This window comes from Antechinus flavipes, chromosome 3 (genome assembly GCF_016432865.1).
Source record: "Antechinus flavipes isolate AdamAnt ecotype Samford, QLD, Australia chromosome 3, AdamAnt_v2, whole genome shotgun sequence".
Lineage (NCBI taxonomy): Eukaryota > Metazoa > Chordata > Mammalia > Dasyuromorphia > Dasyuridae > Antechinus > Antechinus flavipes.
In genome coordinates this window covers 458,415,217-458,436,196 of record NC_067400.1, presented here as the reverse complement: position 1 = coordinate 458,436,196, position 20,980 = coordinate 458,415,217, and the positions used below count along the sequence as shown (strand labels likewise).

General features: G+C 38.0%; 1 long non-coding RNA gene across 1 annotated transcript; it reads left to right on the top strand.

Annotated features, from left to right (window-relative positions):
• Window positions 1-10,814: 10,814 nt before the first annotated feature.
• Window positions 10,815-18,740, top strand: LOC127554732 (uncharacterized). The gene is made up of 2 exons (XR_007952057.1): window positions 10,815-11,090; window positions 12,260-18,740. It is a non-coding gene; the product is annotated as an uncharacterized LOC127554732 (long non-coding RNA).
• The last annotated feature ends 2,240 nt before the right edge of the window (window positions 18,741-20,980 follow it).

The following is a 20,980-nucleotide window of genomic DNA, read 5'->3' as shown; positions in this document are numbered from 1 at the left end:
CAAGGGGAAGGATTGCCAATGAACTGCTATTTGATTATCATGGTTAGTATTTTATCACAGAAGGGTGCTGGTAGTGACACAGAACCATTAAGCAATTTGCCTAGGATTATATAGCAAATAAATTTCCAAGGCTGATTTTGAATGTATGTCTTCCTGATTCCAAATACAACACCCTATGTATTGTATAACCTAATTAGAAACAGATATCTTGAAACTACATTTTGGCATTGTTCTTAAGTTTTGGATTTCCCCTTTTTGATTTTTTTAAATTTCCTTTCTTTTATTAGGATTCCTCCATGCTGAGATGCTTGGACCTGCAAGTTTTTATGGAGGGTAGTTTGTAACTAGAGAGCAGTTTTTGAGCCCGAGTTGCTAAGAGAACAGTCAATAAAATCCTTTATTTTATAGATTCAAATTCTGGACCAGTTTTTAAAGAAGAAATTTCATGAACAAGTTAAATCATCAAATGGGTGCTCAAGACTTTCTATCTTCTTATAACTTTAAATAGGTCATTCTTAATGTTCCTTGGGCTTGGAATTATGTTTATGTGATCATATTCTAGAGAGTGGAGGGTGGGTGAAAGAGTGGAGGGTGGTGGATTTGTCTTCCTATTATGTATACAGATATATTCTCTTCTTTTTTTTTACAATAATAACTTTTTTATTTTCAAAATACATGCAAAGATGGTTTTCAGCATTCATTCTTGCAAGACCTTCTGTTCCAAAATTTTCTCCTTTTCTTCCCCCACCTTCCTTCCCTACATAGAAAACAATCCAATATATGTTAAACATGTGCAATTCTTCTATACAAAATTTTTGCATTTATCATGTTGCACAAGAAAAAATCTGACCAAAAAGGGAAAAAAGAGAAAGAAAAAAATCAAGCAAACAACAACAAAATAGGTGAAAATACTATGTTGTGTTTGATCCACATTCAGTCCCAATAGTCCTTTCTCTGGGTGTAGATGGCTCTCTCCATCACAAGTTTATTGGAACTGGCTTGAATCACCTCATTGGTGAAAAGAGCCAAGTCTGTCAAAGTCGATCATCACATAACCTTGTTGTTGCTTTATACAATGTTCTCTTGGTTCTACTCATGTCACTTAGTATGAGTTCATGTAAGTCTCTCCAGGTCTTTCTGAAATCATCTTGCTGATCATTTCTTTTTTTAATATATATATATATATATATATATATTTAATAACTTTTTATTGACAAAACCCATGCCAGGGTAATTTTTTACAATATTATCCCTTGCACTCACTTCTGTTCCTATTTTTCCTCTCCCTCCCTCCACCCCCTCCCCCAGATGGAAAGCAGTCCTTTACATGTTAAATAGGTCACAGTATATCCTAGATACAATATATGTGTGCAGAACTGAACAGTTCTCTTCCTGCACAACAAGAATTGGATTCAGAAGGTAGAGATAACCCAGGAAGAAAAACAAAAATGCAAACAGTTTACATTTATTTCCCAGTGTTCTTTCTTTGGGTGTAGCTGCTTCTGTCCATCATTGATCAATTGAAACTGAGTTAGATCTTTTTGTCAAAAAAAATCCACTTCCCTGATCATTTCTTTACCATCATAAACTATAACTTATTCAGCCATTCTCCAACTGATGGGCATCCATTCAGTTTCCAGTTTCTTGCCACTATAAAAGGGGCTGCTACAAAACTTTTTTGCACATATGGGTCCTTTTCCCTTTTTTAAGATCTCTTTGGGATACAGAACCTACAAATATACTGCAGGATCAAAGGATATGCACAGTTTTGTTGTCCTTTGGGTAGAGTTCTGAATTGCTTTCCAGAGTGGTTGGATCAGTTCATAACTCCACCAATATTGCATTATCATCTCAGTTTTTCCACATCCCTTCAAACATTTATCATTATCTTTTCCAGTCATCTTATCCAATCTGATATTCTCTTTTTCTTTCTATCTATCTATCTATCTATCTATCTATCTATCTATCTATCTATCTATAATCTAAAGTAAATTTTCCTCAAAGTGACAGCATGTCATGGATTATTAGTATGATGCAGTGGGAAGAGTTTTGGCACTGAGAGTCAGTTGAATCTAGGTTCTAGTTCCAGGCCTACTAGTTCTCCAGATTTGTGACATGTTAGGTCCTTAACTAGTCCTTTGCTTTCCTCTTCCACTAAGTGAGAGCTTTGAATAAAATGATCTTTAAGCACCTCTCCATCTATAATGATCTATAATTGATCTATGATCTATGACAGAGCACTAAAATGTCAAGGGATGAGTTGTCTCCCTTCATATAACAAACAACGTAAGTGATATGAGAGTTGTTTCTAGTGAGTAAAGGAATATTTATCATCTTTTGAAAGATGAGAGTGCTAGACTTGGAGTCAGAAGATGTAGGCTTAATTCTTAATGCTGATTCTAGGTATTCAACTTCAGACATGACAATTAACCTCTCTGATACTCAGTTTCCTCATCTATAGAAAAGGAATAATTCTATTTATATTGCCTACTTCAAAAGATTTCTGTGAGGATATAATCTTATCAGTTTAAAGTGCTTCATAAATGTTAATTGTTGTTATAAGTAGTTTTAACAAGGGGAGAAGGGAATAAGTATTTTTAACAATAATAATAATGCTGTTAAGTGGCTTCAGACTTTTTGTGTCCTTTTTTGGGGCAGAGAAACTGGAGTGATTTGCCATTTCCTTCTCCAGATCATTTTATAAAGAAACTGAGGCAAAAAGGATTAAGTAACTTGTCCAGTGTTACACAGTAATAATGTCTGGGGCCTAATTTGAACTCAAGTGGATGAATCTTCTTGCTTTGAAGCCCAGTGCTCTATCCCCTTTACCATCTAGTTGCACACAAATTATTTGCTAACATTTATAACTAGCACTTGCTACATGTCAGACACTGTGCTAAATACTTGTAACTAATATTATCTCATTTGATCTTTGCAACAACTCTGGGTAGTAGGCTGTCAACTTCATTTTATAATTGAGTACTTTTTTTCCCCCAGAGAACCTGTTAAACATTTGCCAGTATACTTCTTCAAGGGCATCTAGTGATTGACAAAGAATCAAGATAGCATGTGAGAGGTTGTAACTTGAGCTGAGCTTTGAAAGAAGTTCAGAATTATTTTTGTAAAGTGTATTATTTTTGTTTTTTTAAATTAAAATAAAATTTACTTAAATTGTATCTTCTATTTCTCCCTTTATTCCCCATTTACTACAACCATTAGCAAATTAAAAAACATAAAAGCCCTGAAAAATAAAGCTCTCAGCATATATTTGTACAGCGTGACAAAACAAATTAGCTATGTCTAAAATACAAATGTGTTCTTCAAAATTGTAAGTTTGTTGTATATCTGTTCAGGTGAGTGCCGTGTTTCACCTTCATTCTTTTGATTTCATGGTTTATCATTGAGTTGATAAAAGTTCTAAAATGTTTCCAAGTTTTTCCCTAAAATATTATCATTGTATGAAGTGATCTCATAATTTTCTCACTTCACTCTTCTTTATTCATGGAATTTAACAGTTTTCTCTGAGAGTTAAATCATTTCCTATGGCACAATAATATATTCTATTATATTTACATACTATAATTCATTTCATCATTTCCCAATAGAAGGATATCCTCCTTTTGCCAATTTTTGACTTCCTTGAAAGCAACCTCTATAAATACCCTTCTACATATTGATCCTTTCCTTCTTTTATTGATTTATTTAGGGTATAAACTTATTAGTGGTGTTGCTAGGTCAAAGAGTATGCAGAGTTTAGTAACTTCCTGGGCTTAGTTCCAAACTGGGAAGAAAGGGATTCTAAGAATCAGAGATGACAAAGGAATTCATTCTAGGCAGGGGGACAGCCTAGCAAAGGCAGAAAGACAGAAAATGGAATATCCTATATAAGGAGCAGCAAGTGGGTCAGTCTAACTAGAATGTAGAAGAATGAATGAAAGAAAATAATCAACAATCAGTTTAGTAAAATAAGCTGACTCCAGATATTTTTATGGGCTTTCAGTGCCAAATAGTGGCATCTATATTTTATCCTAGAGGCAAGAAAGAGTCACTGAAACTTTTGAGTAAGGGACTGACATGGTTAGATCTTTGACAATTGTTAGATTATAATGATGATCCAAGTTATAAATAAAAGACAATTTGAACATTTGATCATGTAAAATATCTCCTTCCATGACACTGCTATGTAAATAAGGACTTCCTGAATTTTATGAAAAAGAGCAAATTTTAGTGGAATCAAATGTTAATGTTTTGAGTATCTTCAGGGAATATGTTCCTTCCTTCCTTCCTTCTTTCCTTCCTTCTTTCCTTCCTTCTTTCCTTCCTTCCTTCCTTCCTTCCTTCCTTCCTTCCTTCCTTCCTTCCTTCCTTCCTTCCTTCTTTCCTTCCTTCTTTCCTTTCTTCCCTCCCTTCTTCTGCTCTTTCATTCCTCTGTTCTCTCTCTCTCTGTCTTTCTCTCCCTTTCTCTTTCTCTCTCTCTCTCAACTACCCCCTCCATTGGTATTGGTATTGTATTTGTGACTCTCCAATCCTGGAATACTTGTTGCTTCCTCTAATCTTTCAGACATCACGGACAGGATTGAAAAATCACATTAGCCAAAACTTTCAGTGTAGTAGTTTCTATTGACTTTAAATCTTCAAAGACAATTAGGGACTCTTTTATTATCACCCTACTTATCTAATAGAGAATGTCACTCAGTATTTTTGTTCTTTTTTTTTCTAATGTAAACACCATTTTTTCTTTGAAAAGAAAAGAGTATCAAAGTAAAAGCTCATCAACTTTTTCTTCTCTCAGGTTTCCTCCTTTTTTTGTGAACAGTCCTAACTCTTTGGTTCTCCTCTTATCCTACTCCTCCCTCTCGATGCCATATTTTTGTTATCCCTAGTACTTTTCATCAGCTTTAGCTTATTCTGGGTGCATTAGCTGACACCATATTAACAAGAGTATGTGGCAATTTTGTATTTATCCTCTATTTTCCGCCCTTGTTCCCACCTTTATTATAGGTGGTGCAATGGCTAGTGTACCACTCTCAGAGACATGAAGATTTATTCTGATCATGAAGATTTCATGATCATGAGGACTCATGAAGAATATGTGATCTTGGACAAATAACTTAAGGCAAGTCTGCCTCAGGTTTTTTATCTGTAAAATAGAGATAATAATAGTATCTCCCAGGTTGTTGTAAGAGTCAAATGAAATCATAATTAATAAAACACTGAGCACAGTTTTGGACACGTAAGTGCTATATAAATGCTAGCTATTATTATAATTATTGTTCTCTTATAATCTTAGTTTGATGAGTCCTTTGAACATCCACATTAGTGTTTTTAGAGAATTCTGTCTTTTTAAAATCATTAGCATTGCTTCTGTGCCTTCATACTTTCAATCTTAAGAGATTCCCATTATTTCTCCTATGATGACTTTTAGATTACAATTTTAAGACTACAGGTTCCTCTTCCCCATCTTTTCCCTGAACCCATTCGAAAACTGTTTCCCCCTAATTGGAATTTCAGAGTATGTCTGACTTTCATGAGATCACCATCATCACTTCCCCAGCAATCAGCTCTTCTTTGTTAGTGAAAATTAGATCCAGGACAAGAGATGATACCTTTGACATTTGAATATTGAAATAATTATTAAAATAAGCCTAAATTATTAGCTTCTCTGTTTTTGGCAGAGAAAAAGAGAGCTCCAAAAAGATTTCTGATTAAAGTCTTTCAGGATTACTATACCATGTCTCTGTGCTGAAGCATTATCTCAATCCCTAAACTCCTCAACTATTTCTTCTCTCTGTCCTCGTGGCCTATAGATGACAAAATTACATCTTTGTTCTTCAAATAATCTTTACTTATACTTTTCCATTCTTCTATACTTTGGATTTTCTAATATGAGTATATATTCAAAATATGTGATATGATTCTCTTTCCACTCCCTTTGCCAATCTAGTACCTTTTTAATGAAGGATCCTCTTTCAGATCTATCTTCCATTCATGAGCCTCATCCACCAATTTTAGTGATATGATATTTATGAGGCTAACTTTGCTTTCTTGTATTAGTATTTCTGATTTATCTTGCACATTATCCATATTTCATTTATGTATGAGTATATGAGACCCTCAGTTTAAATAAGAGAAATTTTAAGCACAATGAGGAAGGAGAAAAGAATGATGAAAATATAAGAGGTAGAAAGATAATAGTTATATAGCCATGCCTTAAAAAAGAAATCAACATTTATTCAATGGCAACAACAAATATTTATGAAGCACCTACTATGCGCAACATACTACATTAAACACTGGGAAAAGATAACATATAAATAAGACATGGTCCTTGCCCTCAAAGAACTTACAGTCTTTTATTAGTTTAAATTTTAATTATATTTTATATTTACAAATACATGCAAAAATAGTTTTAAATATTCATCTTTGCAAAATCTTGTAGAACATACAGTCTTGAAGGGGGAAAAAGATAGGAAGATAGGCAATTTAAAATATAATTATTATTGATTCAAACTAGAATACAATCAATCAATAATCAACAAATATTTATTATTTCTGTTGTTGTTCTTCATATTCAAAAAGGACCAAAACTGATATCACAATTTTCAGGGCCAAGATACAATGTGTCCGACTATGGCTGATAAGATAATAGGAACTTGGAATTCTCTAGCACTGTTAGGCACAAGTAATCTGTATGAACATTTGGAGTAGAGATATCTCTATCTCCTGTATCTTTGGAGTTACTGCAGTTCTGTCTTCTCATATAGCATAGCACATTCTTAAAGGTGGGCACATCATGTTAGGCAGTCCTATGCCAGTGTTTTCCATGTCTGGTGGTAGTGCCTACTATGTGTCAGGTACTGTGGTAAGCACTGGGAATGATAGAGGTAAGTTCAAGAGGCAGGGAGCTTTGAAATTAAAAATTCACTTTAATGATAAATCAAAGACATTTAAGAAGCATTTAAGGATGATTAAAGAAATGTTTCTATCAGACTAGAAGAGAGGGGGAAGAAGGTATAAGATTACTGAGACCAAGGTTACAAACGGAATTTAAAAATGAAATGAAGGGTTTTTAATATTAAATAAGAATGAGCAGAGGATTTAGCTATAGCTTTAGTATGGGGAAAAAAGAAAAATCAAATAACACAGGAATATCACAGCTCTAGGAAAATCATTCCCAAATGTGACAAGAAAAGAGTCAGAATTTTCTGAGAGAATGCCAGTTCTATCGACTGAGTTTAGGATTCTCTCTTAACAAAATGAACTAGTTTGGTGACAGCCAGAAAGACATTTTCATTTGATTTTTCAGGGTGAGAAGTTTCTGCATGTATTTTTAATTTTTATGGCACTTAAACTAGAGCAAAGGTGGGGGCCAAAATGTTAGGGGGAAAAAGTAGAGTACATGTCTGTGGGGGAAAACCAGAGAATTTTTTTTAAACCTGTAGACTGAGAATGTAGAAGGTAAACTGTAAAATGAGAATTGTTTTTTCCAGTCACAGTCACATGCACAGAAATAATCATCAAGGCCAAGAATAGGATTTTGAGATGTGACTTGTGCCTTCCTTCTAGCAGTGTGCAGCAAGTAGAGATGGGCAAGAGGATAGGGGAAAGTACATATTAGTAGCATGGTGCTTTGTTAGTGGAGATCTACTTCAAAATTAACCTTCCAGTGCAGGCTTGGCGAAAAGGAAGAAGGAAACATGTTGTCTAAGGTGGTCCACATCAGTACCTCTGATCCTTTCCTAGCAGGTCTAAAGTCCAAATCTAAAGCACAGTGCCAGGAATTAAAGACTAAGAGCTAGAAAGGACTTGAGAGGCTCTCTAATAGAAGGAACTGAGATGCAAAGGAAGGATAGAGAGGCACAGTAGATAGAGTGCTGACATTTCTGTAGTGTTTTAAGATTTTAAAATGACTGGTTGTATAACCATTTGATCCTCATGGTCATCTCAAGTGGGAGGTACTTCTAATAAAATCATTCTTAATTTAGAGGTAAGGAATTTAGAGTCAGAGAAATTAAGAATCTTGCCAGTAATACATAGCTAAATGGCAGAAGTAGAATTCAAATCTGTGGTACTTTTCTCTCATTGTCAGGCTCCTCTTGAAAGGGTCCAGGCTAGAAAAGTTTCATTCACTATATTTCAGCTGCTTTTTCTCTGTGTCCCTATGACACTATTCTCCCACTGGCAATTTCCTCCTGGAAATGAGGTAGATCCCAGCCCAGCCATCCTTCATTTCCTACCTAGTTTCTCTATACTTTGATGACATCCTTCTTCCCAGTCTTTTTAGTTCCATTTTAGTTATCTTTTCTTTTTAGAGGATAAACTTCCTGAAGACAAGCCATGGTTTTTTTTTGGCTTGTATTTGTATCTCCAGCACCAAAAATGCAGTATTGCTTGATCTGTTTATTTTAGAAGGCAGTATGCTACAGTGTAAAGAGTATTGATCTGGAAGTCTAAAGATTGGGGTTCAAATTCTCTCTCTCTAATGCTGACTACTTGTGTGATCTGGGATGAATTGCTTGGATTCTGAGAGTTTCATATTCTTATCTGTAAGATGAGGACTTTGGGTTATGAGAGCTAACATTCCCATTCATTCTAGTGCTATGAGCCTATAAAGTAGATCATGCAAGTGTTAAGGCGGCCATTATATGGACTGGGAAATGCACACTAAAAAAGGAAAGGGACTTTACTCTAGTTTCATGGTTAGAAGCATCAGACCAATAATTCAAGCTCACATTTTCTAATTTAATGTCTGATATTGGTTATATTCTACCCGTACTGCCTCTCAAATTAATGAATAGAGCAGCTAGAGATTAAAGGCACCAAATATTAATTTGCAGTTTTCACAAAGGATCTGCAAGTTTCTTATTCACATATTCTCTTTATCTACTTACCCAAATCAAATTAATTTTTAATATCCTTTCAGGAAAAAAATGCCAGGAAATGGTTCCTTTTTCATTTATTTTCTCAATTAATATTTGCATTGTCTAAGAGCTAGTGAATTTAAAAGTCCTATTACAGAGACTGTTACAGAGATTCTTCAAGGAAACTTAGTGAATAGCTTTTGTTTTTCTGTTATAACCACTTAACTCCCATTTGACCTTGAATTTTATTGAAGCAGTGTCCATGCTGGTAGTCATAATGCTCATACTAATCCTAGGATTTGGTGGTTCGCAGCTGGACTGACTGGGGTTAGCTAGCCCTGAGGCTAAACAGGCCATGCAAGGCTGGTTACAGGTCCTAGGAGTGGGCAGTGGGAAGAGTTCTGGACATGTGCTTAGAGTTTCAAGAGAGTCCTTAATCAGGAGTAGATAGAGTTTAGAGAATCACATATTTAGAGTTGAAAGAGATTATAAAAGCTTTTGAAATCAATGCTCTCATCTCAAATATAAGAAAACAAAGCACAATGGCTTCTTAAGGGTCATATATTTAGTAAATGTCTAAGGAGGTTTTGAAGTATTCCTGACTCCACATCCAATGCCCTATCCACCAGATTACTTTGACTCTCACAGGTAGAGCAGGAGGATAAAGTAGCAGGTAAGTATCCTGGAAAGCAGATAGAATGTGCCATCATAGTAATCTGGCAGAAACAGAAGTTAGATATCCTGACATGCAGGTGGCCAGTGTAAAAGAAGCTTGGTATCAGGCATAAGGCAAAAAAACTGCTATGAAGCAGCAGGCACCAGTACATGCCTGGAAGTGAATATAGAAAGACCTGGTCCCATGGGAACTGGGGCCTGGATCATGGAAGTATGTCTGGGAAGGGAAGAGAGATTCAGTCCTGAGACTGTAGTGTAGTCTAGGGCTCTCAAAATGGGCAAAGCAAGAGTGTTGTATGGCTGGGGAAACTGGTATATAATGTGGCTCAGCAATATTATTCTTGTGGCTGGTAATTGTTGGTAATATATAAATATACTGATGATTAATGTGAATTCATTTTGCATTCTGCAATTTTGCTAAAGTTGTGAATTGTGTCTAGTAGTTTTTTAGTTGGCTTATTGGCCAGATTTTTCTAGGACTGGGTCAGGGTAAGGACTGCAGCAAGGGGTTAAGTAATCCCAGATGAATGAATATATGGATAACTAGCAGACTTCTCAAGATTCCTTTATCTAGTATTAGAAGAAAACAAGAACAGGTATTTTTCTTACCTTTCTCCCCTCTCTCTTTGATCAAAATTTTTATCATAACCATAGGGAATGATTTTAAACCTGAATGCACTTTAAGTTTTTTGTATATCAAGTCCCCTCTCATTGATTTTGTAAGACACTCAATGTTAAGTCACTGTCCATGGTTCTTGTTCCCTTAGATATCGGCTAAGTCTCAGTTCTCATTAAATGTTCTCACTTGGAATCAACTGAAGATTTCAGATATGTTTATCACTAAAATTTATTCAAATTATTGGTTCCAAATTTTTTTAAAATGTAGTTTTCTTATGGAGGTATTAGAAAAGGAGAAGAATTACTTCCACTCCAGGCCCCAAAGTGAATTAGCCACTTTACTTAGATTCCTAGAATTTACTCCCCTTTAAAACTAAACATAATAGTAGAAGGTTTTTTACCTATTTGATTCCTAAATTAGACACCTCTTCAAATGAGTTATTGTGTAGTAACTCAGCATCCATATGATAGATGAAAAGGAGAAAGAACCCATGTTTTTCTCTTTGTTTCTGTCTGTCTCTCTTTGTCACTGTGTGTGTGTATATATACATATGTATGTGTATATACAGATATCCACACATATATCCCCACAAATATCCCCACACCAATACAAGATATTCTTTATATATGATTGAGATCATAGGAAATTTAGAGAGGTAGTTGTTGGGGGCTGGGATAGGGATTAGGACTTAGTAACCGCCAAAAGAGCACAGATTTGTTAAACTCAGGATCACCTTTTAAGGATGATGCTATATCAGACATCCTGATTGGTGCTGTAAAAACCAAAAAGGCTATAAATACAATGTACTTCCTGGAGCACGCTCTCTTTGACCTGATGTAGCTGTGTAAGAATAAACTCCGTTTGACCTCTGGCAACTCGGCTCAGTGTTTAGTTCTTCCTCGGAAGCCGGTGACGACCGAAGACCCAGAAAATGGGTAAGTAGAGGGCAGATACTCCGCTCGTGAAAGGAGTCACGTTACAAGTGGCGCCCGAACAGGGACAGAGGGTCCAGGGACTTTCACGAGCGCAGAGAGACTGCCTCGGCAGAAATTCTGCCTTCGCTGAGCTGCCTCTGCTGGGAGCAGGGATGATGGGGGGAAGTAGTAGTATTTCCCAAATGTTGCCAGAAGAAAAAGCGGTGTTAACAAAACGCTTCTATAAATTATGTGCACAGAAAGGTTGCAAACTTCCCATAAAGACATGTCGGGAATTTATAGAGAAGGTTTGGGACGTCTGCCCATGGGTCCAACAATCAGGCATAAAAATAGGAAGATGGCATCTAGTGGGTCAGCAAATGGCCGCATATGACCATACACACCCAGGGATCTTAAAACCAGAAGACTTTTCAATCTTTAGAATAGTAGATGCCGCTCTCAATCCGAAACCAATTGGCATGCCCCAGGATGAAACGACACAAGTCGGATCGTCTCTGGCTGCCTCGGATTCGGATGAAGAGGAAGTTCTATATACAGAAGAAAAGGCAAAAAACAAACACAGAGACCTATATCCCTGGGAGGATTTGAAAAGGACCACCAGAGTAGATTCTAGTGAGGAGGAGGAAGAAGACCGCCAGTCTACAAGACAGCGAACAAAACCGAAAGTAATGGGTAAGGATAGAAATCCAAAAGGGAGTGAGCGCCTTTTAGATCCTCCAATGGCCTCACAAAGACACGCCTTCCCCATTCAAGTGTCCATGGCTCCTTACGAGCTGGACCTACCTCCTTACAACTTGCCCTTTCTTACTGCCCCGATAATTAATTACCCAAAGCGGTGAGACCCTTGAAGAATAAAAATTCTGAGACGGATGTTTTCTGGCACGCTGGAGGATATCCTCTGAGTATCTGTTATGTGTTATATGTTTGTTTAATGTTGTAACTGTGTAGTCTATGTGATGTGTGTTCTATGTTCTGTGTGATTTGTCTGTTTTATTGGTTGGAAAAATTTTTAAATGGAGCTCCATGTTTGTCTGTGTGTCTGTGTTAAAAGTTAAAATAAGCTTGTAAGAGATAAGAATTCAGCCTCTGTGTTGCAGGCTTAGAAAATGTCAAGAAGTTTGAAAAATCTTTCTCTCTCTCTCTCTCTCTCTGTCTCTGGCTGACTGCAGCAGCCTGTGAGAAAAAGGGAGAGAAAGGAAGGAAAAAAGGAAAAGATCTGCTCGATGGTGAAACGCCCGATTCTCGCGAGAACGTAAATAAACTTTGCTTTGCTTCTAGAGATCTATCCAGTTGTTTTATTAATGGTTTCTGACCCACACAGTTTTGGGGGCTCGTTCCGGGATTACACTACTTGCGGTGAGTAGGTGAACCCTTGGGGTGCTGGTGGGGTGGCGCCCTGCCCTGATTTAGGCAGCCCACCAGCGTCCAGGGCTTCTCCTTACTCCCCAAGGAAGGTGGGCCCGAAGTGGAGAAACTCAGAGCAAAGCAAAGGGAGAAACTCCGCGGTAAAAATCCCGACCGGTCGGTGGAGGACAGATATCAGTCAAGCAATTTGCTGCGCAGCAACCCAGAAAAGGTAAGCCCCCTGTGAGGCCCTGAGTCTTAAACTCAGAGGGGTCTCTGGACAGGAGCCTGTGAGGCCTGGAGTCTTAAACTCTAGGTCTCTGGACAGGTAGGCTTGGCTAGGCCTTCTAGGGTGACTGGAGTCAATTGGCGACAATTGGCGTATTTGGGTGTTTTTGGAATTTAGATTCCGTCCAAATTCAATGGGTGTGGCCCAGTCCCAGCCAGCCCTCGTGGAGAGAAATGAGAAAAATGATCAGAGAATACCGGTAGATAGTTCCTTGGGAAACAAATTAAGTAATTGGAACAAACTGCCAAAATATAAAGGAAAAAGCAAGAAAAAGATGACAAGGTATTGCTGCTTTGTCTGGGGTGACAAAGACATTGGTGGAGGCACTATTTGGCCTAAATTTGGCTCCCTTGAAGATTGGGTGTGCCAAATACTGAATTTGTGTGTTAATAACAAAGAACCTGTTAATCCAGAGGAGGTTCTATATGCAGGACTATGGCTTTCCGGGGCTTCTATAATGTTGAGTAAGAGTCCAAGTGTAAAGGACACGAAGGAGGAAACTTTAAAGACCCAGCAATGGGACCCATTGTTATCTCTCCCTCCTCCATACTTACCCCCACCCCCAGAAGAAGCCATGGTTTTAGGAAAGGGGAGGTGAGGACTTAATCCCATCAGCTCCTCCTGGGCCCCTCAGGGCATGGGAGGATTTAATTGGGTTTGATTGACCCCACCTGGACTTCGAAAAGAGTCATTCTCCTCTTTAAGGAAGGAATTAGATCAAATTCAAAGAGATATCCGAAATTATCCTTTGCCGGGAACTAAAACCCCAAGTCCTAAATTTTATCCCTTAAGAGAGGTTCCTTCGGCCCAAGGAGGTATAGGATTTGTGAATGCTCCCCTGAGCACCGCAGAAGTCAGGGCCTTTAAGAAGGAAATGAGGTCCTTGATAGAAGACCCCACTGGGCTAGCAGAACAGTTTGATCAATTCCTGGGCCCTAATCTTTTTACTTGGGGAGAATTTATGTCAATTTTGAATGTTCTCTCCTCACTAGAGGAGAGGGGACTAATTAGAGGTGCAGCTATGAAGGAGTGGATCAGGAGAAACCCTCCAGCTGCAGGAGTAGTTTGAGCTAACCAGAAATACGGTTAGCAGATCCCAATTGGGATCATAATCACCCTATACATCGGGGAAGTATGTGGGATTGAGAGAGTGTGGCTTCTTTCCTTTCCCATGGATCCTGACTACAGCAGGGCCACATGGGACCAAGGGAAAGAAACTGCTATTTGATGAAAAATATAGGTTATTAAAACAAAATGCTGGAAGTTTACCTTAGGGGAGGTTGGGGTTGTATCTCCCTACTTAGATGGTGTGTGTTCTAGAGGTATTGGGTAATTTGTAACTGAGTTATGCCCTAAAATTTGTCATCTCTGTTGGGCAATTATAAGTTTTATGAAATTTGGTTCAGTTATTTGAGAATCTTGGAAGTTTTAAGTTTTAAAGACGAGACAAGAAAGATTGATTTGCAAAAGCAATCAATAATTTAAATGGAGCATCTAGTATTGGTTTGGGAATGTTTAACTTATGTCAGAGAAGGTTTAAGCAAATAAGCTTTGGAAGGAGAGAGATGGGACAGGAAGAGATAGTGGGAGAGAAAAAGAGAGGAAAATAGCTCTCCAAAAATGGAAAAAAAAAAAAAAAAAAAAAAAAAAAAGGCAAATTCCCTCGTGAATCTGCCATTTGCCATGGAGAAGGAGATATAGCCCATGAGGTTGGGGCCTATCTTGAGCTGGCAGATTGGATCCTGGGGAAATGGTACCCTAAAAAAGGTTAATTGAGATAAGTTAGGGTTGGGAAGCATGGTGGAGTGGGGGAAGAGTGGCCACATGGAGAAGGGACCCTGTCAGGTGATCTAATCCCCCTTCTCCATTAAGTATGGTGGCTACAACACCTTGCTGGTTCGGCTATCAATTGCTTCTACTGTTTAAAGGAACAGCCTACATTTTTATGATGTTAATAACTGAATGTTTTATTTTTTTCTTCAAGTCTGCTCTAAAAAGTTTGTTGGAACTGTAAGTTATCTGAAAGTGATTTATTTCTACTAAGATTCCATCTGTTTTAAGCAAATTATTTAATGCTTATTTACGTGCATGGTAGTCTCCTTGTTTAGTTAGAGCAGGATTTTAATTTGATCTGATAATTTGATAGTTATTTCCAAAAATTCTTTATTTTTAGAATGAAGAGAGTATTGTTATATCTGGAAGATTTAAAAGTTTCTTTTATGTGGAAACGGATGCACAACATGCGCGATTTAAAATTGTTTTTCTTTGTATTCGAGTAATTTAAAGGCAAATGATCTGAACTATCTACTTAGATAAGAAAGATAACTGTATAAGATGTAAACCCTTTATTGTGATTCTTGAGAACTAGATTCATCTGAAGCCCTTGATTATTAATTGCTGTAGAAGATAAAATCCTTTGGCACTGCAGCTAATATTTGCTGGGAGTTTTGAATTCAGGTGTGACTGCATAGGTCAAAAGGTGGAATGGTTAAAACTTAAGGACAGTTACCTGACGTAAAACTGCATTAAATAGATATTTTAATTCGCGGCCAGAGCTTGGTTGCTGCTATTAATCTTTTAACCTTTTTACTTCCTGGGGCTAGAGTTTCTTTATCTAAAGGTTTACTTCATCCTAGTACTTGGGGCCACTCCCACCCTGCCTTTTGAGAAAGCTGGGAATCTCATTGTCCTGATTAGGCTAAAGTTTAGGCCTAGAGCCTTTTACATTGTGTGTTGATGGAGGGCAGGGCTATCTCTGGAACCCCTGTCCTAGGCCCCTGATTTACTTATCAAAGATTTATATTGTTAGATGCGTTTTTCATGTTTTGCATGATCATGGGGAGGCTATAGAGTAAGTCTCCCACATCAAGTAAAAACTCTTATTAAATCAGAGGGTTGAGAAATAGCTCACAGATTTTAGAATGTTGATAATCTTAATCCTGCCTCCTGTCCCCAGGAACAGAACCACCCCTGCAGAGGAAATCGATTTTCAAATGAAAGTAAGAGGATTCACAAGACTCCTCAATGCCTGGGGGAGTAAATTGGTTTGTAGATAGATCTTCTAGAGAGTAGATGGGAAAAGGAAAATGGGTTTGCTATTGTGGATGGAGATAGGACTTCCACTGTTACCAGAGGCAGTCTGCCTGCCTGCCTATTGGCCGGCTCAAACTTATGAATTGTTTGCCTTAAATCAAGCCTTGAAGTTATTGAGGGACCAAGATGGAGATATATATACTGATTCGAAATATGCAATTTGGGATATTTTTCTATGTATTGGGTATTTTTAAGGCCAAATGATTTGTATGTATAATGTTCACTCATGTAACATCTACCCAGATATGATAATTGTTCTAAGTTGTGAACTTACTGAGACAAAATTTCTTTCTGTTATTACTACAAGGTTATGATAAATAATTGTTTAAGAGTTATCAGAAATTTGATTAATGACATCTGTTAATTGGAGGTAAAAGTTTTGGCTTAGAGTTAATTAGCTGTTTGGGAGTTTTAAAGCTCCACTCTGTGACAATTACTGGGACAATTGATAAGCAGTTAAAATTCGATTATGTTCTTGCATTTTTCCTTTTGTAACTGATCTCTCTGATCAGAGCAATGGTCAATAGAACTGTTAATGTAATTCAATTATGTCATACCTTGCTATTTTCAGTCTGGTCATATGTAATCATTGTATCCTAAATGCTTGGGCAAATGAGTATTTCGCCGGGTCATCTGTCTGTCACTGGATATTTGTGTTTTATTTCTTTAAGGTTTCTACATGATAAGAGGACAATTAACAGGGGTCTGTGAGACCTCACTGATGTTGCAACTTGGGACTGCACCCGTTTGCTTGGCTTGTAAAGCAAACTCATTTCTTCACATAGGGAACAATTTATTTTGGCCTCCTCATGTTTTGCAGCAACCTGATGAACTGAGTCTTTCTATCTGAGACGGATCTAATCTTTGTGCTAGATTTGTGTTTTTGCTCTAGATTTTGGTCAAATTACAGAGATTGGCTTGCTTCTGGAACCTGGATCAGCTTTGATTAGCTTTGATTGTCAGCATGATGCACCCACTCTGCAAGGAATGAGAGCCTCCTATCACTTTACAGCCTGAAGCAGCAGTTTGTACATGAGACCATGGACTGGACCCTGCATCGAGTGTACTTTGGACTGATATAAGGGACTTTGAGAATGGTTCATGACTGACTGTTAAACCTTGCCTGGATCATCTATTACTGTGTGCTTAAGATTTGGGATGGGATTTGTTAACACTGTGTAACTGTTGCTGTTATGTTTGAGGGCTGGTTAGGAAATGCTACTGTATTAGTCTGTTATGTATAGGGATTTTGATTTGCTCTTGGAATTTATATGGGGAATGGTCATTTGATAATTCCTTTCCGTGAAAAAAAAAAAAAAAAAAAAGGGGGGGGGGAGGTAGAGATAGAACATTGGGGAACCTGATAGAACATTGGGGAACCTGGTATATATTTTTTCAAAATACCTGAAAGAATGGGAACGCCTAGCTCCTATTCACTTTGCATGCTCCTCTGGGCTGACCACTTTTATCCATTCCACCTCCTTTTAGGCAAACAAGATTACTGTGTGCTCGTGTCACTTTTTCCTCACCTCACGGTACACCCAGCCAATGAGCTCTTACAATTTTGGGACTCAGGGACTGACGCTAGAATCAGAACAAAAAGAGAGCCTTTAACAGCAATCATACTTGCTGTTGTCATTGGCCTTGGCCAAACTGGTACAGGAACAGGGATTGCCTCTTTAGTCACATCCAATCACCAATACGCACAGTTAAGTACAGTCATTGATAAAGACCTCACAGAACTCCAATCAGGCCTTGAAAATTTAAAAGACTCTGTGTCCTCCCTAGCAGAAGTAGTACTGCAAAATAGAAGGGGTTTAGATCTGTTGTTCTTACAGCAGGGCGGCCTTTGCGCTGCACTAAAAGAAGAATGTTGTTTCTTTGTAAATAAGCTGGGCCTGGTAGAGAATAGCATTCAAAGGGTCAAGGACAACTTAGAAAAATGTAAAAGAGAGAGAGAGCAACAAGAATCCTGGTACCAAAACTGGTTTTCTGCTTCCCCTTGGCTAACAACATTGCTTCCTAGTGTCCTAGGCCCACTTGTCGGGCTTCTACTCTTGGTTTCTTTTGGACCATGGCTGTTTAATAAATTAACCACCTTTATTAAGTCTCAGGTTGACTCAGCGATACAGAAGAATGTTCAAGTTGTCTACCAACGGGTCCACGACACAGAGTCAATGGACGATCTACACACTGCACAACCCGAGCCCCTTTGTTTTACTGAAGCTGATCTTAACACTCCATGGTATCGGAAACTTTGCTTTACTTAAGTTAACTATCCCCCGGCGCCTGTTTGTCTCTGCATAATTACCTCCCTTTGATCATGCATAACGGAAAGGCTATGACCCTCAGGTCTGGCTGACGGAGCTTGAGCCACAACCGTAAGACCACCACCGCGCCATGACGGGCAACTTCAGGGCATTCCCACCCACCTGAGACAGGGCCCTGGTGTGGCGGGGACCCACGGGTCAGACGTGGCCTGCCCTGACGACCTAAGACAGCGCTCCGTGGCCGGAATCCTCAAGCTCACGCAGAAGGGATCCAGGGCATAAGCCATTTGTACAAGAAACGCTTGCTGTAAAAGCAAAGCATGCATGATGGTATAATTGGAGGCTGAGACAGGGGAAAGTATTATGTTTACAAAAGGCTTCACTTCCGAAACCAAGGCATCTGCGCTTTCAGCACGGGCTTAAACAAAAAAGGGGGAATTGTTGGGGGCTGGGATAGGGATTAGGACTTAGTAACCGCCAAAAGAGCACAGATTTGTTAAACTCAGGATCACCTTTTAAGGATGATGCTATATCAGACATCCTGATTGGTGCTGTAAAAACCAAAAAGGCTATAAATACAATGTACTTCCTGGAGCACGCTCTCTTTGACCTGATGTAGCTGTGTAAGAATAAACTCCGTTTGACCTCTGGCAACTCGGCTCAGTGTTTAGTTCTTCCTCGGAAGCCGGTGACGACCGAAGACCCAGAAAATGGGTAAGTAGAGGGCAGATACTCCGCTCGTGAAAGGAGTCACGTTACAGGTAGTGCTAAATATCTCCAAGTCTTTATCATTGTAATTCTTGTGGGGACAGGAGAAAGGAAGAAGTTCAAAAAGATGACTTCTTTTCTTTTGAAAAGGAAAAGTTCTGTCTCTGCCATGAGCTGGTCAGTTTCCTAACTTTCCTGGGGCTTGGAAGACAGAAGTGCTTAGTTAATGGATTGTAATGGGCTGAAGCTTGAGTTGATGCACTAAGGTCCCAAGCACATGAGACTAAATAGCAATTGGATGATATTCTATTAATATATGCTTGGAGAAAGAATGGCCCCACCACTCTCTGTGCAAGTTTTGATGTGTTGTATAGAAAATGACATAGATGATTTTGGTGGGTGGAAGGAGAGAGACAGAGAGACTGCTGGCCAGGTTTGTGTCACAACTGCTCTTACTTCATATCGCCATTCCCCTTTCACCTCTGCAAAGAATAAAGATTGAGGATTTTCCCTTAACCTGAATTCCTGAGTCTGGCTGATTTTAAAATACGCGGTCATCACAATGGATGTTGAATTGTAGCCTCACTGAGTATTATTCCCATTCCCACAACCAATCATTCAGCCAAACTGGCTTTTTTGTACCTCACACATGACACTTAAACTCTCATCTCCATGCCTTCATAATGAAAATTCCTAATGCATGGATACATTCTTTCCTTCTCTCTAGCCTTTCTCTTCCTTTAAGATGCAGTTTAGGTACCATCTTCTAGATAAAATCTTTCTAGCTCTCCCTAACTCATAGTGCCCTCCCTGCCAGACTAATTTCCTTTTTTCCCCAAATTTATTTTATTTGAAGAAACAGAATAAGCAAAAAGAAAAACAGAAAAAGCAATACAAAACAAAATTAAACAAAACAAAAGAGAACATTATCATGTCCCCAGCAGAATCAAAATTTATATAACAAATATCAATTTAAGAAAGTATATATATGTGTATATATATATGTGTATCTATATATAAGAAATTATATACATGAGTGTCTGTCTTTTCTTTACTCCCTTGTAAATTGTTCTTGCTCTCTAGTGTGTACTTTATTTACTTTATTATTGCTCCTCTTCACTCTCCCCATTTCCAAGAAGATTATAGTTAAGAAAGGATATATTTATATATACATATACAGATATATACATACACACATGCATAGATATACATATATCTCCTTTTCATCCCCGTCACCAAGCAAGCTACAGTTAAAAAATATATTTATGTATAGATGTGTAGATATATAAATACATAGATCGACTCACACATACACCTTCTCCACATACACATCTTTCCTAACCCTGCCGATTCTTTCATTAATTTCTGCTCTGTAACTTGGCTTACTATTACTTAACCTCCCCCCACCCAGAGATTCCTCCCTTGTCTTCTTTGCTTCCCCATCCACTTTTCCTTCTCCTCTTATTTCTTTATAGGTCCCAAACTAATTTCTATTTAACTACTTTTATATATTTATATTTATTAACTTTATATTCATGCTACATATATTTTATTTTTATTGACTTTCTCCCCCTTTAGAATGTAAACTTATTGCAATGATGGATTATTTCATTTTTCCCAAGACCTATAAGAGTGCCTAGCATATGGTATGTTAATAAATATTCGTTGATTAGTTGATTGAATTACATTAAATTGAATCTTACTTGACTGGCTTCCTCAAAGCTGTAGAGGATAATTGTCAACTGCCCATGACTTATGTTCCATATCTTTGGAAGGCAATGATATGGTTTCTGTGTTTTCCCCTTCCTATTTTAAAGGCATTGGCATTTTCCCAGGGTTCTATATAAGGAAAGTGAAGAAGACTCTGGGCATTGTACCATAACAAGGAGTCCACATAATAGAAGAAGACTAAACTCAGAAGCAATGATTTTTTTTCCTGCTTAATTATTTAGTCATAGAAGCTCCTATGATAAATAGACATCCTTCAGAATATAGTATCCTGGACCCTCTATAATTTTAGTTAGCTAAGATTCTAGTTCTTATAAAAATTATGGTCACCACTTATTATCAACTACCATAGGCAAAGATGCAGATTAGACAGCAGGTCATAAAAGCTGGGGATAGCTAAGTTGCCTAGTGGATAGAATACTAGGCTTGAAGTCAGAAGACCTGAGTTCAAATCTGAG